Source organism: Macaca nemestrina, chromosome 13, assembly GCF_043159975.1.
Source record: "Macaca nemestrina isolate mMacNem1 chromosome 13, mMacNem.hap1, whole genome shotgun sequence".
In the NCBI taxonomy this organism is placed as follows: domain Eukaryota; kingdom Metazoa; phylum Chordata; class Mammalia; order Primates; family Cercopithecidae; genus Macaca; species Macaca nemestrina.
Window position 1 is genome coordinate 35,646,274 of NC_092137.1, and position 17,158 is coordinate 35,663,431.

The window sequence follows — 17,158 nt, forward strand, 5'->3', positions numbered from 1 at the left end:
TCAACAGGAAAGAGCACCATGACTATTTAATTAATTGCTATTTAAAGACCATCTCAGGGCCTGGAGCAGTGGCTCACGCCTACAATCCCAGCATTTTGGGAGACTGAGGCGGGTGGACCACCTGAGGTCAGGAGTTCAAGACCAGGCCGGCCAACATGGCAAAACCTCATCTCTACTAAAAATTCTAAACGAGCTGGACATGGTGGCAGGTGCCTGTAATCCCAGCTACTAGGAAGGCTGAGGCAGGAGAATCGCTTGAACCCAGAGGGTGGAGGTTGCAGTGAGCTGAGAATGCACCACTGCACTCCAGCCTGGGCAGAGAGCAAGACTCTGTCTCAAAAAAGACCATTTCAGGTAGTTCAGGAAGGATTGGACATTGAAACATCAAATGGTAAGGAAAGACCAAAGACTATGTGTTATCTTTATGCAGTAGTTATTCCAAACATAACAGAATAACACTGTTTAAAGCAGATGTTTTGCAAATCCCCATGTAGTATCCTAAATTAAATTCAGAGATAATTTAATCTCCCCACATGTATAATTTAAAAGCTATCAGTAGATTATAATATAAATATAAATGAAAAATAGAACATAATTTGTGATAAAAACAATTTGTTAGATACCTTAATATTGGCCAGTGCTATCCCACTATCCATAATGCAAATTTTTTATTATAAAGAAGACAGCTACAAATATAGAGTGATCTAGGTATGCTGTATCAGCTAGGTGAATACCACAAAGAACATTGTCATCTCTGGAATTACACAGAAGTTTCATTCTTGCAAAATACAGTGCATATTAAAACCAACTATTGGTGATTACATATAAAACAGAGTTAAGTTCAAGGCTCAAATAATTGCAAGTGGATTTTTCTTTTACCTATAGAAACGTTGAGCAGGTTATTTAAATGTGGGATATTTGAGGTATTCCTAACTGGGTGGTGATGTATCCTTCAATGTAGAAAGTATAACAAGATAGTTTGAACCAGAAAGTTTCCTCAGAATAATTCTGAATGTCTAATAACCTATCATAGGAGGAAACAGCTCATCAGTAAGTAAAATTGTACCATATTTATTCTCTATTCACAATTCATATGGCACTAATTCATTTTTTATCTTCATGATTTATTTGTATCTGACACAGTATTAAATGCAGATAGTCTCACTTTCTAAATACTGCTTTTGTATTGCTATCTGGTGTTTACCATTCAACATTACAAAATGACTACCTAACATGGTAGGTGATGATCCAACTTCACTTACTTCCACTGTCATATTTGCTTCTGGTTAAATCTATAAACTGTTTCCAGCATTACATCTCTGTAAATATTGTTCACTGCTGAATGTCTTGTAGAATATCTTTTGATCTGCAGTTAATTTTTTTTCCGGGAGTTAATTATAGTTTTATTTTATTTTTGCATCTGTTTAGTTGTTTTTGCATATGTAAATTAATTTTCCAGCTCTCTATAATGGTTTCATAAAAAGCCTGTCAATAATCAGCAATTCTAATTTTCTTCTTTCTTTTGAAGTTATCAGTTTAGGTATCCTCCAACTCTCCCTCTACAGTTGGATTGATTACTCTCCTGGCTTTCAACACAAGTATCACCATGGGCTTTCCTTTTCCCATCATACAGGGAATTTTCCTCACCCTTCCTCTGGTTTGATCCTGTTTTATCTTCTTTTTCTGGTTTACCACCTCATTTTAGTAAAGCATAACTTACATTTATTCCCTGAAAAATACTAAAAGATGGGCAAATTTTTTAGCGACTTAGTACTTGAGCCCTTGGTTGAAATTCAGATCACTCAATATTTTGACATGGCTTTCAATTTTGCTATGAAAAACTTCTGGATGCATGAGGCTTGTGTATAAACCATTGAGCTTCTCTGCAGTGACGGGAATGTAGCAAGGTCTTTCACCTCCAGTCATCCACATAGCACCATTTAGGAATGTTTTTTTCTGGGTTCTCCATTTACTAGAAAAGAATCTGACAGTCTCCTCTTTGGAGATGTAGGTAGGAAAGTTAGGAAAATGTAAGTCTCTGTTATTGCCCAGGGATTTGGGCTGAAAAGCAAACTGGAATCTCCCATTATTCAGCATAAATATTTTCATAATGACACTCTTTCCCACCTTTTTGGCCAGATGTCTTGAAATCAGAAATCTCTCTGCTTCCATTTATCCTGAGAATACACTACTCATGTTCTGCAGTGGTAAACGATGGATAGCCATTGGATTATCCAAGCAGGAGGTGGAGACCTGGGGTTCTAACTGCTCCATATGTGTACTTCTTAATGTCTTTTTTGTTTCCAATCCTTTTTCTTTCATGAAACATGACCTGATTTCTGAGCAAATTTAGATTCTGCTGTAGAAACAGACATTCTTCTGGCTATGATGCAGCCCGGTAGAGTTGCTCTTCCTCTTCTCTTACTACATCGTTTACTATGCTTCTATCCACTTTCTATCTTCATGTATTCTCGGACAGGAAATAATATGTCTCCTATTTAATAAAATATACATTTTATGGGTACTTTTTAAATTACTATAATTTTTCATTTAGAAAGTATCATCTTTCAGGCATAAATGATTCTGGACACTAAGATATGAGCATAGATGTTCAGAAGTAATCATCTGCAACCATATGTGTGTTATAATAGGGAAAAAAAACAGATGAGAATAAGAAAATAAAAATAAACCATGAAATCCCTAAAAAAGTCCAGGTGCTGTGTGGCTCAGGCTTGTAATCCCAGCACTTTGGGAGGCTAAAGGGAGCAATTCATTAGAGGCCAGAAGTTGGAGACCAACCTGACCAATATGGTGAAACCCTGTCTGTACTAAAATTACAAAAACAGGCATAATGGCATGTGCCTGTAGTACCAGCTTCTCAGGAGGTTGGGATATGGGAATTACTTGAACCTGGGAAGTGGGAGGTTGCAGTGAGACAAGATCAGGCCACTGTACTCCAGCCTGGGCAACAGAGGGAGACTTTGTCTCTCAGACAAACAGACAAACAATAATAACGACAACACTCTAAAAAAAGAAACAGATGAGTAAACTGAGAATTTATACTTACAATGCCATAATAGGTAAATATTCCTTTTTTTTTTCTAAGAGTATATTAATTATGTATTAAATGCAGAAGAGAAAACAACAACAAAAAAGAAATTAACTTTATTGAAAACTACTTGAAAAACTTGAACAAGATATTTTTTCCTTCATAGATATTTATGGCATTCATCCTTCACTAATAGAAGCAAAAAGAATCTGACAGCAAAACATTGGAATTTCTTGACAAAAAAAAATTATTGGAGTTTTTTGACAAAGCAATGCTTAACATTGCATGTTTTGGGACAAAAAATTATTGGAGTTTTTCGACAAAGCAATGTTTTATCAAAACAGACAGAAAAATTAGTGGAGTTTCTTGACAAAGCAATGCTTTCTACAAAATGAGATACATTAGATTACTAGGGTTTTTTTTAATGTGTTCAGGTAGTAAAATGACTGGATATATTGATGTCCTTTAAGAAATGATATGGAACATTAATAAATTTCATAGTATGAAATGGTATGTTTTCTTTTTAAATCACAAAGTTTCTTTTTCTTCCTAGTTTTCTAAGAGTTTAAAATGAATAAATGTTGTTGAATTTTTGAAAGCTTTTTATGCAGCTATTAAAATAATCATATGACTTTTCTTCTTTGGTTTGTTAATCTGGTGGAATTTATTAATAACTTTTTTAAGTTAAAACATCCTTTAATTTCTGTAATGAACCTTCCAACTTGGTCATGGTATGAGCCTTTATATACGTTGCCTAGACGTTGATTTGCAAATATTTTGTTTTACATCAATGTTTTTGAATAAAATTAACCTGTAGTTTTCTTTTTCTGTACCAAATGTGTCTGTATTCCTATCAATTTAATTGGAGCAATCTCTCTACATCCTCCCATTTTTTGTTTCCTATAATATTTTGTGTACACCAGAGTTAGGTTTCTGAAGTTATTACCTCTCACTAGTGAAGCCATCTGAACTTAAAATAAATCAGTGAAAATATTTTTGATTATTAAGTGTCTTCAATATTACTCATTTCAATTTCTACTTGAATTCATTTTGATGTTATACATTCAGAATAATTAACATTTCATATCTGTGCTTCTAGATTTATTGGCATAAAATAATTCTTAAGTTCTCTTACTGTCTTTTAAATCTGTAACATTTGTTTTTATCTTTTGTTTTAATCCTAAAGTTGTTCATTTGGGATTTATATCTTCTTTCATGATTAGGATCACTGAAAGTCAATCATTATTGTTCTTCTTTTCAAATGATTAATCTTTCCTTTAAGTGATTATTTGATTTATGTTTTATTAATATGTACCTGTATCTTTTTTATTGCCTTCAATATATTTTCTTTGGGTTTATCACGTGTGTGTATGCAATATACAAAGTGAAAATTATAAGTAAATTCCATCAAATATATAGTTTTTCTTTAATAGATGTTTACTAGTTAATTTTATGCATTTTTACCTTTCCTAATAGAGTCACTAAAAGCGATATATTTTTCATAAGGTTTATTTTAACTTCATCCAATATTTGAATTATGGTGTTTCTGTTATAATTCAGTTCAAAATTTTAATTTATATTATGAATTCATTTTTGACTTACCTGTTTTGAAAAATATATTCCATCATTTCTTAGCATATAGTGTTTTTCCAATTATCTCCTGAGTATAGATTTCTAGCCTAATTGAAGTATCAGGCTATGATCAAAAAGTAATCTGCATTATTACCAACCTTTGAAAACTTCTAAGACTTTGTATCCAACACATGCTCATTTTTTGGAAACATTTTATGTGTTCTGGAATAATATATTCTCTACTTTTATATGAAATCGGTTTGTTATTACTCGAAACTTTTACATAATTATCTTTTATAAAAGTCTTTATTATATTCAAATGTTCTTTTTAATATATATATATACAATCAGAATCCCATTCATCATGCCACATTACATCTAGTCATCATGCCTCCTTAGGTTCCTTATGGCTGTGCCAGCTTTTCAGACTTTGTTTTTAATAATCTTGATGAGTTTTGGTTAATACTGGTCAGGTATGTTATGGAATGCTGCTCAGTTGAGACTTGCTGCATAATATTCCCATGATTAGAATGGGTTTAGGTGCTAATGGTGTCTTTTAATGGACACAGGTCTTAATTTTAGTGAAGTCCAATTTAACAAGCTTTGCCTTTATTAGTGATTCCTTGCGTGTCCTCTGTGAATAATTATAGTTTCCTGTCTGGGAATAAGGATAGTCTCCTATGCTTACTGCAAAAGTTCTACTATTTACCTTTTGTAATTAGATCTGTCCGTCTGGGACTGACTTTTGTGTATTGTGTGAAGTACGGCCAAGGTTTGTTTCCTCCCAAATAGATACCCAGTCAATTTAGCAACCTTCATTGCAGAAGATATGCTTTCACTACAGTAGCACTTGTGTCACCTTTGTCATAAATCAGTTGGCTATAAAAGTTCTGGCTTGTTTCTGAACTCTTCATTCTGTTTTCTTGGTCTATTTGTTTATGTTTGTGTTAATAAAAATTTTAATTACTAGATTCATATAATAAATCTTAATATATAGTATTATAACCCTACCAACCTGTTATTTCCTCTTTAATAGTTGTCCTTTTTCAGCATTGTCTTGGCTATGCTTGGCTCTTTACATATGTATGAAAATTTTAGACATAACTTGAATCAACTTGTCAGTTTATATAACAAAATATGTTCTGATTTTAATTGGAATTGCATCCGTATATTGTAATCTGAAGACATATGTTAGTGAAATTAATAGAAGTGCTATACTGAGTCTTCCAATCCATGAGTATATGCTATCCTTCTATTGATTTTTCAAACAATATTTTATAGTTTTCTGATTGTTTAAAATGTATAGAAATACAAATGAATTTATTGTATTGACTTATCCAGTGACTTTTTAAAATTTACCTACCGAATTGAACAGATTATCCATGAACACATCTAGATTTTTCATGTACAGAATCAGCATTCTGCAAATAGTTTTTTAAAGTTTTTATTTGAATGCTTAAAACTTTTTTCCCCTTGCCTTGTTGCATAGGTTGAGACATTCAATTAAGAGTTATGCAGAAGTGATCATTGTAGGCATCTTTATATTCTCCAAATTTTGACCTAAATATTCAATATTTTACCATCAAGTAGATGATTAATGCAGCTTATTATTGATAACTTATCAGATTAGTAAATTTCTTTAGCTTCTTACTTTGCTAATAGTTATACCATGAATGAGTGATGAATTTTGAATTTTATTAAAGGCCTTTTCTGAACTGATGTTTTTCCTTGTTTATTCTGTGTAGTGACTAACTTTAAATGATTTTTAAATTTTATTCCAAATTATCTTTTCTGCATAATTATACTTGGTCATGATATATTAACCTTTTAAAATATTGCTAAAATTGATTTCCTAATATTGGGGATAAAATTTTTCCATTTTCATATCTAATTTTTAAATTAATTTTTTTCTATTTTGTGGAAAAAAATGTTATTGGAATTTTGATAGGGATTGCAAGGAATCTAGATCACTTAGGATAATAGAGGTATTTTTTAACATTAATTATTTCAATCCACAAACATGGCATATCTTTCCATTTATTTGTATCTTCCTCAATTTCTTTCATAAATGTTTTATAGTTTAATGTACAGGTATTCACCTTCCTGGTTAACTTATTCCTAAGTGTTTTATTTTATTTGCAATTGCAAATGGGATATTTTTTCTTGAATCTTTTTCAGATAGTTTGTTGTCAGTATTTAGAAATGCTACAAATTTTTGTATGTTGATTTTGTATCATTCAACTTTGCTAAATTTATTCTAACAGATTTTGGTAGAGTTTTTAGGATTTTCTCTCTGTAAGATTATGTCATCTGCAAACAGGGAAAAATTTAACTTTTTCCTTTCCAATTTGAATGCCTATTATTTCTTTCTCTTGCGTGATTGTTCTAACTAGCTCTTCCAGTAGAACGTTGAATAGACGTGGTATGGGTGGGCATCTTTGTCTTGTTTCTCATCTTAGAAAAATGCCTTCAACCCTTCCTCATTGAGTATGATGTTAGCTGTGAATTTATCACACATGGTGTTTACTTTGTTGAGGTACATTTCTTCTTTTTCTATACCTACTGTCTTGAGAGTTTTTAATAATGAAAGGATATTGAATTCTGTCAAATAAATTGTCTGCATCTATTTAAATGATCGTGTTTTTTTCTTTACTTTGTTAATTTGGAATATTATAGATCTGCATATGTTGTACCATTCTTGAATCACTGGGATAAACCCCATCTGATTATGTTGAATAATATTTTTAATGTCATGTTGAATTTAGTTTGTTAGTATTTTGTTGAGGATTTTTGCATCTATGTATAACTGGGATATTGGCCTGTAATATTCTTTACTTGTAATGTCCTTGTCTGGGTTTTGTATCAGGATATTGCTAGCCTCATAGAATGAGTGTGAAACTGTCCTTCTTTATTTTATTGGAAGAAATTGAGAAGGACTGGTGTTTGGTTTTCTTTAAATGTTTGGTAAAATTCAGCAGTGACACCATCAGATCCTGGGCCTTTCTTTGATGGGAGACTTCTAATTCAATCTCTTTAATTGTTATTGATCTGTTTGGATTTTCTGTTTCTTCATGATTCAGTCTTGACAGATTGTATGTGTCTAAGAATTTCTCCTTACTTGTTATTTGTTTGTTTGAGTTTTCTATTTCTTTATGACTTAGCCTTGACAAATGTATGTTCCTAAAAATTTATCCATTTCTTCTGGGTTATTCAATTTGTTGGCATATAATTGTTCATAGTAGCTTTATATGATCCTTTATATTTCTGTGATATCATCATTATATCTCCTTTTTCATTTCTAATTTTATTTATTCGAGCCTTCTCTCCTTTTTTGTGTGTTAGTCTAGCTGAAGTTATATCAATTTGTTGATCCTTACAAATACAACTTAGTTTCACTGATATTTTCTATTGTTTTTCTAGTTTCTATTTTACTTATTTCTGCTTTTGATTACTTCTTCCTTTTACTAATTTGGGGCTCAGTTTGTTCTTTTTCTAGTTCCTTCAGTTATAACATTAAGTTGTTGCTTATTTGAGATCCTTCTTATTTTTTGATGTAGGAATTCAATGCTGTAATCTTCCCTCTTGGAACTTCTTTTGCTGCAACATGTATTTTTATGAGAGGAATTGGCTATATATTTTTTTCTTTCTTTCAATATTCTTGTGATAATTTGCTAACAAGGTTATGATAGTCCTTTAAAATGATTTGTAAACATTTCCTATTTTCTTTGCTGATGTAAGTTTTGTGTAAAATTAGTGTTATATCTATTTTAAATATTTTGAAAAATGCAATAAAAATGTGGATTGAGATTAATTAATTTGATATAACACTAGGAGATTAATTTTTAAATATTTTCCTGCCTTTGTTTTGATATATTATATTTTTCTAGGAGGTTATCAGTTTAATATAGAAATTTATCAGCAAAACATTATTCATTATACACTCTTATTTTCAACATAGAAGATTTTTACTGATGCTCTTGTCTCTCATAATTAATAATTATTTATAAAATTAGCTAATAATGATAATTTGCTCTCCTATCTCTCTTTCATATCTCTCTTTTTCGCTTTCCTCCTTTTTTTCTCTCTTTCCTCTTTTACTCTCTTTCTCTCCATCATTCTTATCACAGTTGAGATGATCATGTCAATTTTATATCTTTTGAAAGATTACGCCTAATGATTTTTTTCTATTATATATTTATTTTCTTTCAAAATTTTACCTTTATCTGTATTATTTTCTTCCTTCTACTTTCCTTGAATTCAATTATCTCTTTCCAACTTGTTATAGTGGATACCTAAATATAATTAATATTTATAAACTTATTTGAATATATGAATTCTAAATATAAACATCTTAAAATACACATTTAGCCACAAATTTGATACATTTATTTTATTTATCATTATTTAGTTTAAAATATTTTCTTTTCATTTTTAACTTATGGATTTTATAGAATTGTATTTCTTAGTTTCCAAGCAATATCTGGATACATAAATATTTCAAGTGCTCATAAAACATTTTCCAAAATTCAGTGCATACATGTTCTGCATGCCCTGGAAAATTCTGTACATTCTTTCGTTGTTTAAGGAAGTAATCCATTCATTTCAACCAGGCAACTATTTTGATCACAATGTTTACATTCTCTATATGCTTACAGTTGTCGTTGTTTTGTTTTCTTGTTTGTTTGTTTTTTTTTTTGTGGTTGGCTTGTACTATCAGTTACTGGGAGAGTTCTGTTAGTTTTCACAATGATTTTGATTTGTAATTTCTTGTGTAAGTCTGTTAATATTACTATTATATAATTTGAATCTCTGTTGTCAAGTTTATCCAAATGTAACAATGTTATGTCCTTTTATTACAGTAACCCTTGCATCATTGTGAACTGCTGCTAAGTATCTCTTGCAATATTTCTTATCTCCTTAACTTCTATTATTGACAAGGTAGCTTTTCTGTGTGATAGATCTTTTCCCAACATTTTACTTTTAACCTTTTGTGTGTCACTATATTTAAATTGTCTTTGTCAGTAATTTTGACCATATTTTTAAAAATCCATATTTTAAAAATACATATTTTAAAAATTGTTCTATTTTAATCAAAACATTTGTCTACTAATACCTAATGTATTGCTTGACAATAGTTGGCTTTGTATTTAGCTTTTACTATTTTTTTCTATTTGTCCCACATGTTTTATGTTCTTTCTTCTCTCCTTGTGATTCAATTTTTTTATTATTAATCAATTTTCATTTAATTAGCTTGACAGCTATACATTTTTTACAATTATTTCAATGGTTACAATATGTAAATTTGACTTATTATAGTTAGAAATAAATTTTTTTACATCTTATCTGAAAATGTGATTATCATGAAATACATTTATGCCATTAATTCTTTGTGTGTTATTTCATCATGTATTTTTAACTCCATATATATTTTGCGCTTCTCAATACATTAATATCGTTTTGTACAATCAATATCTACCCATATACTAACTTTTACTAGACTTTTCCTTCCCTCATGCATGTCTTACCGTCTAACTATGATCAATCACTTTTCTGTCTAATAAATTCTTGTTTTCTTAGTGTTTTTTTCTTTAAGTGTAGATCCGCTGGTAGTAACTTTTCTAGTTTTTATTTGAATGGAAATATTTTTATGACATCTATATTTTTAAAGGATACTTTCACCTGCAATGGAATTCTTTCGAGACAGTTATTTTCTTTTGCCTCTTTAAAAATATCATCCCATCATATTACCACTGCTTTTGTTTCTGTTTCAAAGTCAGTTGTCGATCTCAATGTCCTCTGGCATCTCTGCATGCAAGATTTTTCCCCTTGTTTTCTGTTATCAAGCTCCACAGGAATACACTTAGGAATGAGTTTCTTCATATTTAATGGGCTTGGGATTCATAATGTGTACTTTTTGTGTAGCTTGGGAATTTTCATAAGTTGGGGAAGTCCTCAACAATTATTGTTTCAAATATTGCTTCTGCCTCTATATGCTCTTCCCTTCTGGGATACCAATGACTTGTATTGTAGTAGTCTTCACTGTGTCCCATAGATCACTTATGCTTTCTTCTCTGACATCCACATACTTTTTGTCTTCCTTTTTTAAGCCCAGATTATTTTTACTCACTTAACATTCTACTAATTATTACTTAAAGTACTTATTCCGTTTTGCTTAACCTGTAGGTAATGCTATTTGTTATTATTTTCCATTATTACGTTTTAGTTCAATAATTTCCATTTGTTTATTTTCCTTTAGACAACAGTTCTGTAGTGAAATCCTTCCTGTTATTATCTGTGTTCTTGGATATATTAATCAAGAACGTGTGTCTAGTCTCAGAACTACAATTGAAACATCTGTGCTTTGTTGCTCTTGTTAGTTTCATTTTTCTTATCTTGGCTTTTTCCATATTCCTATTTTCTAATGTTTTATTTCTTTGAGTGCTAGATATTGTGCATGAAAAATTTAGAGTGGTTAAGTAATATCGTTTCTTTCAAGTATAATTGATTCTATCCTTTTCTAGGCAACCTAAGCAGGAGCAGATTAGTTGATTCAACCAGGGAATGAGTTGATTTGAGGACATGGTACAGTTTTGGGAAAGCTTTGTGGACCTCTATTTGCCAGCTCCTTAGTTTAGCTCTGAGAGATCTCAACTGAGAGCCTGAGGAGTGTTTACAGAAGCTCCTGCTTCTTTGCTGGTGAAAAACTCCCATTTTTGTCTCCCCTTTACCACGTCACCCTTTGTAACTGTATTGATTTTCATTTCAAGTATGCTTTTAGTTTATTTGTCTCTTTCCCCAAGCACCTTAGGAATTCAACAAACGCTACTAGGGAAAGAAACAAAAACAAACAAACAAGCAAAAAAAAAAAAAAAAAAAATTGGCTTGTTGCTCAGCACCTACCTTTTCTCCCAGATTTAGGCCTCTTAAATCCTGCCTGCCTTGAGACTCTTGCATTCCAATACTGTCAGGCTGCCAAAGCTGCTGGCTTCTCTGACTCTTGGCGGCTCCACTCTGCCTGGTTTTGCAGCCTCCCACCTAACTCTAAGACTTAGTAATTCTATTTTTTCATAAACTATGACAAAATTGTGGACTCTTCTCCCTATGATTTCCCTTTCTCTAAGATCTTGGTGTCTTGATGTTGTTTACCTGGTAGGTCTGGATAACTTCAAATAGATCTTAACGTGTATTTTCCCTGGCTTTTCTCATTGCATTTAGTAGCAACTTTGGTCTGCTGTAACCTATTCATCACAGCCTTCTTCTATGACTTAAGAATTGTTTAATATATTCTTTGTAGCTCTTTAAATTGTCTTTAGCCAGTGAGTTGATCCAAGTATTCTAACAGTTCTATTATCTTGATGTATTTCTATGCACACATAAATTTCTATGTGCCAGTTCCAGTGGAGATGGTGGCATTACTTCTACATTTTATAGAGGTTCAGAGATTCTGTTACCCCTTTTACAAAATAAGTGGCAGACTTTAGAGAAAATCAGTTTTATATGACACCAAGTCTTAATAGTACAACAAGCTTTCAAGCACGCATGATTACCAAAAAATTCAAGCAGCTGAGTTATACATTATAGGCTATTTCTAATCTGATTAACTAATATTGCTACTTTTTATTCACATGATAATATATTAGCACTCATTTAGAGGATAACAATAGCAGATGCCTTCATTGAAAAGTCCAAATACATAGAAAAAAATGTTAATCTAGAAAATTTTATCAGCTTATTTTTTCAAGCAACTAGGATTTTCTTTGATATCATTAACAGATGATATCCAACCAGTTCTTATAGCCCAGAGTAGAAATAATCTGATGACCTCTTTGGTATTACAAGAGGAATCTGTATATTCCATTTATTTACTTGTCTGTTCAATTATTTATTTATTAAGAAACTGACATCTGGATACATTAGAAATATATTATTCATTGTTAGCATATCTGGGACTAGAATTTTTAGTATGTTTTTGAGTGTAATAATAAATACCAGAAATGGGTGATTAAATGTTATAAGGCATGGTCTTTGCTCTCTGGGAGCGCTCAGTTTAGTTTATGAAGTTCCAAATAAATGGTATAACCAAAAACTGTATGAGGTCTTATAAGATTTCAGAGAAAGCAGAGATCAGTTTGGACAGTAGTTATCTAAGTAAGAGAATTTCAAAAATCTGCAGGAGTTAAGCATGTCAGGAGGAAGAGTCAATGAATTTCAAAAAAATCAACAAGGTATCTTAACAACTATGTCAACACTTAGTTCTATGCCCATTACATAGAAAGAAATCACGAGGAGGATGAGGAAAAGAAACACCTCCTGAGTTCTGTAGACTAGAAAAAATTTCTTATGATGCTTTTAAATAAAGTTTGAAGCCAACTTCTACTTTAGGAGAGATACCACGCTCCGTGCTGTCTGCCATGAACGGCAGAAGAAGGCAAGTGTGTCAATCACCCTGTCCAGTTTTGGGTCTTTCAATGTCTGTTCCCATCTCAAATCTTACTACAAAATAAGAAGAGAAATTGGTTAGGCAACAAGAGCTCTCTGCCATGAAGGGAAGAAGAAGTTAAGTATATCAATCACTCTGTCCAGTTTTGGGATCTTTTAATGTCTGTCCCCATCTCAAATCTTACTACACAATAAGAGAAATTGGTTGGGCAACAAGATGAATGTAGGAATGAGGAATAAAGATTTTTTTAAAAAATTTGACACATTGCAGAAAACTGCATGTTATCTACAATTTTTTTTTGTACAAATGAAATACCTGTAATAAAATTTATTTTGCAAGAGAAGAAATAGCCTGAGGGTCTATAATACTGCAGAGCGGCTTTCTTGATAATGAGGTTCATCTTAGTCTTCAGGAAGAGCTTATAAAATGAATTGTTTTCTTCAGTGAGACACTAGGCATTTATTGTGCAACTAGACTGTGTAGAATGTTGGGAACTAGTTCTGAGACAAATGTTGAAGAAGAAACTCACATTACAAATACACAAAGCACATTATTTATGTATTTGGAGAATTTTTATTTCTTAAACAGTGGGATTTCACTTTAATAGTTTTTTTGTTTGCCTTCACAGTTGTCAGCAATGCTGCATTACAACCAGAAATATAGCTAACCATTTTTGACTAAAATAAGAAGAAAACTGAGTCTTTGGTTAGAAAAAGATACACATAGAGAAGACTGTAAATCACTAGAAAGAGACAATAAAATCTGCTTATTTACAACTTTGCTGCAACAAAATACATAGATTGCAAATGACTTATTCTTGGAAAGAGTGCCTCAAATCCAAATTGTAGCATATCTCACAATCAAAATAAACATGAAAATGCTATCAAATATGACTCTATGTCCCAAACATCCCATCCTCTGCATTGAAAATGAATGAAATGAGAGAAAGGAAAAAACCATCTGCAATTTAGATTTGTCATTCTTTTGTTATCTTCATGTATTTTATGAAAAAGTGACTGGCAAAGTACTGAAAACCCTTCAGGAATTCAAAGGGGGTTCATGGTTGCAATTTTTATATTTTGGAATAACCATTATTTTGGAATAGACAGCCATTAAAGTCTGTTGTTGCAGACTTTAATGTCTGTTGTTGCCTAGTTGTCATTTTCCTTTAGGCTACAACCCCATTTTTGCTACAGCTAAAATAAAGAGCTGTTGGACATTGCATACTGGAGTGAGAGATGAAACAGGAAGAAAATTTCATGATCATTAGTCAGGGAGCACTGATCAGAGTACAACTGGAAGTTCCATATCTTTGCCTTGAAATTTTTGTAAAAATTTACGTGTTTTGCATCATTAAGAAAAGAACATTCAGTACAGCATAAAGTTCAAGTCAGTGAGACCCCACTGGGTTCTACGCTCTTCACCACCTTTTTTTTTTTTTTAATTCTTCTATGATTTTAAAAAAGAAAATTCTCAGATATTTTATGAACTTTGCAAAATAGTGATACAACTTTCTTAAGGAGGACTTTTCTAACATACACATATCTTTAATCATATACTTCAAGGGAGCATAGGAATCAACTGCCTGATTCAATAGGAGGGTTAAGATACTACTTTACAAGGCAAGTTCTGCAGCTCTTGAATCAACTGTGCCACAGATGAAAGTGTGTGTGTGTGTGTGTGCATGTGTATTAGTGTAGGATGTTTTTCAGTCACCTTGCTTCTACTACTGTTGTGATGGCTACTCACAAAATGGCTTCATTCAGTCTGGCTCACCAAGAATAGATCTCTCAGCGATTGTTTTCAGTAAGAAAAGAAGTACAAGGAAACCTGGAAGGTGCTCAGTTCAGGCATGTGAACCACTGGAGCCTGTGCCACAACAGGCCCACAAATGACAAGCATGCACAACCGATTGCACAAAGCCAGGGGAGAGAAAACCGAGGTGACGCATGTATAAATACCATTCAGTGCTGGGCTTAAATGGAGCAACATTGCAAAGGAGCTTATACAGTTTTTTGACAGACTATAAATATATCGTCATCTACTGTTCGTAATTGAAGAATACATTTACTTGTCTTTTTTCCTATTGGTAATGGAAATTTAAGCCCTGCCAGTAACTATTTTCTCAAGGACAACCAAAGGAGGATGTAAAGTGCTGTGATTAATAACAGGATTATTTAGTTTAGATATGTTTACAGAGCTAGGTGTCCAAAATTTCACACAAAATTATTAAAATCTCTGAATAAAAAAATTCCATCATGGGGTAACTCAATGCCCACCTCACCCCCAAATAATAAGCTACAAAGAGAGATATAGAATCTAGTTTCTGAAGAACATTACAGTTAATTTCTTCATTGATTTGATCCTTTTTAATCCAGTAAATAGGAGAGAGGTAATTTGACAAAGCAAAGAATGCTAAGTCTTTGCTTTGTCAAATGTACATTTAATTTCTGGTATTTATCTAGATAAGCTGGTGACTTAGCCCTACCCTGAATGATAAATTCTTTTCTATAGTTCAGGGTAGGGCTCAGTCACCAGCGTATCTAGATATATACCAGAAAATAGGACTACAGAAAGCTGTACATCCAGCAAGAAAGTTGTGTAGTATACAACAAAAATATCAGCAGCCATTTTGTGAATCAATTAAAGAAAATAATGGATTATCAATATGCAGCTCTTACACCTAGAATCAAAATGAAATATATATACCATTGAAACAAAACAGTAATGTTGCCAGAAACCTCTTCAATTATTTCTGCTAGCAGGGCATCTACTCCCAGGTGTGAGGTGATTTGGCTTGCAAAACTGTAGACTTGGAAAATGGCTACAATTGTCCAGAACAGAATTTAAGAGGAGCATCAGCTAGGATGCAAGAGCAGATGCTAACACAGCATTGGGAAGAATAACAACGTGCATATTTTGAAAGGGAGGCCCTCTGAGTTGCTTGAGCCAGTGGTTCTGAACTCGGGGTGATTTTCCCCCCGTTGACATTTGACAATGTCTGGAAACATTTTAGGTTGTCCCAAACTTGGGATGCTGCTGGAATCCATTACAGTAGAGCCCAGAGATACTACTAAACATTCTGCAATGTGCAGGGTGGCCCATCACCCGAAGAATTATCAAGCCTCACATGTGATTCGTGCTGATGTTGGGAAATCCTTGGTTAGCCCAAAGGCAGCGTTATTGCAATGGAAAAAGAATGCTTCTTAACATTGTCATTTTGTCTGTCTGATCTACTCAAATTAAAACTTACAGGTAGGGAATTTGTCTGTATTGCTCACTGCTTTATGACTAGTACTTAGGACAATGCCTGGTACACAGTTGGAACTCAATAAATAAGAAATGAATGTGTTGAAGATTGAGAAACCACAGCAGGAGAGGTCTTGGCAGTGTTCTAGTTGCACTGACAGGGACCCCTGGAGTGTCAGAGAAAAGTGTACTGGTACCCTAAAAATTCTAACATTGTCTACCTTGTCTGAATATCCCAGGAAACTAATACAAAGAGCTAGAGCTTAAAAAAAAATAGAACAGATAATATTTTTTACTGTATATATTTTAGGGGTACAACACAATATTTCTGCATACATATATATAATGAAATCATTACCACAGTCAATCAAATGAACATACCCATCATCTCACATAGTTATCTTTGTGCTTGTGTGTGTGTGTGTGTGTGTGTGTGTGCATGTGTGTGTGGTAAGAGCGCCTAAAATCTTTGTTAGTAAATTTCCAATATGTAATACAATATGTTAACTAGAGTTCTCATGTTGTGTACATTAGATCTTTTGGCTTATTCATGCTACATAACTGCAACTTTGTACCCTACATCACCCCATCCTCCTACCCCCTTGTATCCACCACTTTACTCATTATCACTGTCTTCTATCTCCACATCCTATCCCACTGGAAGGTCTTCAGGGAAAAATAATGACAGGCATGGAGCTGTTACCTTCTATGATAACAATGTCTTCTTGTGGAATACATCCTGAAGGACTTGCCAGAGGCTGTTTTACAGTTAACTTTTTTCTTTCTATAAGGAGTACACTCTAAAATAACAATGAAAAGTATATTACAGTAAATACTAAGTGACAGGA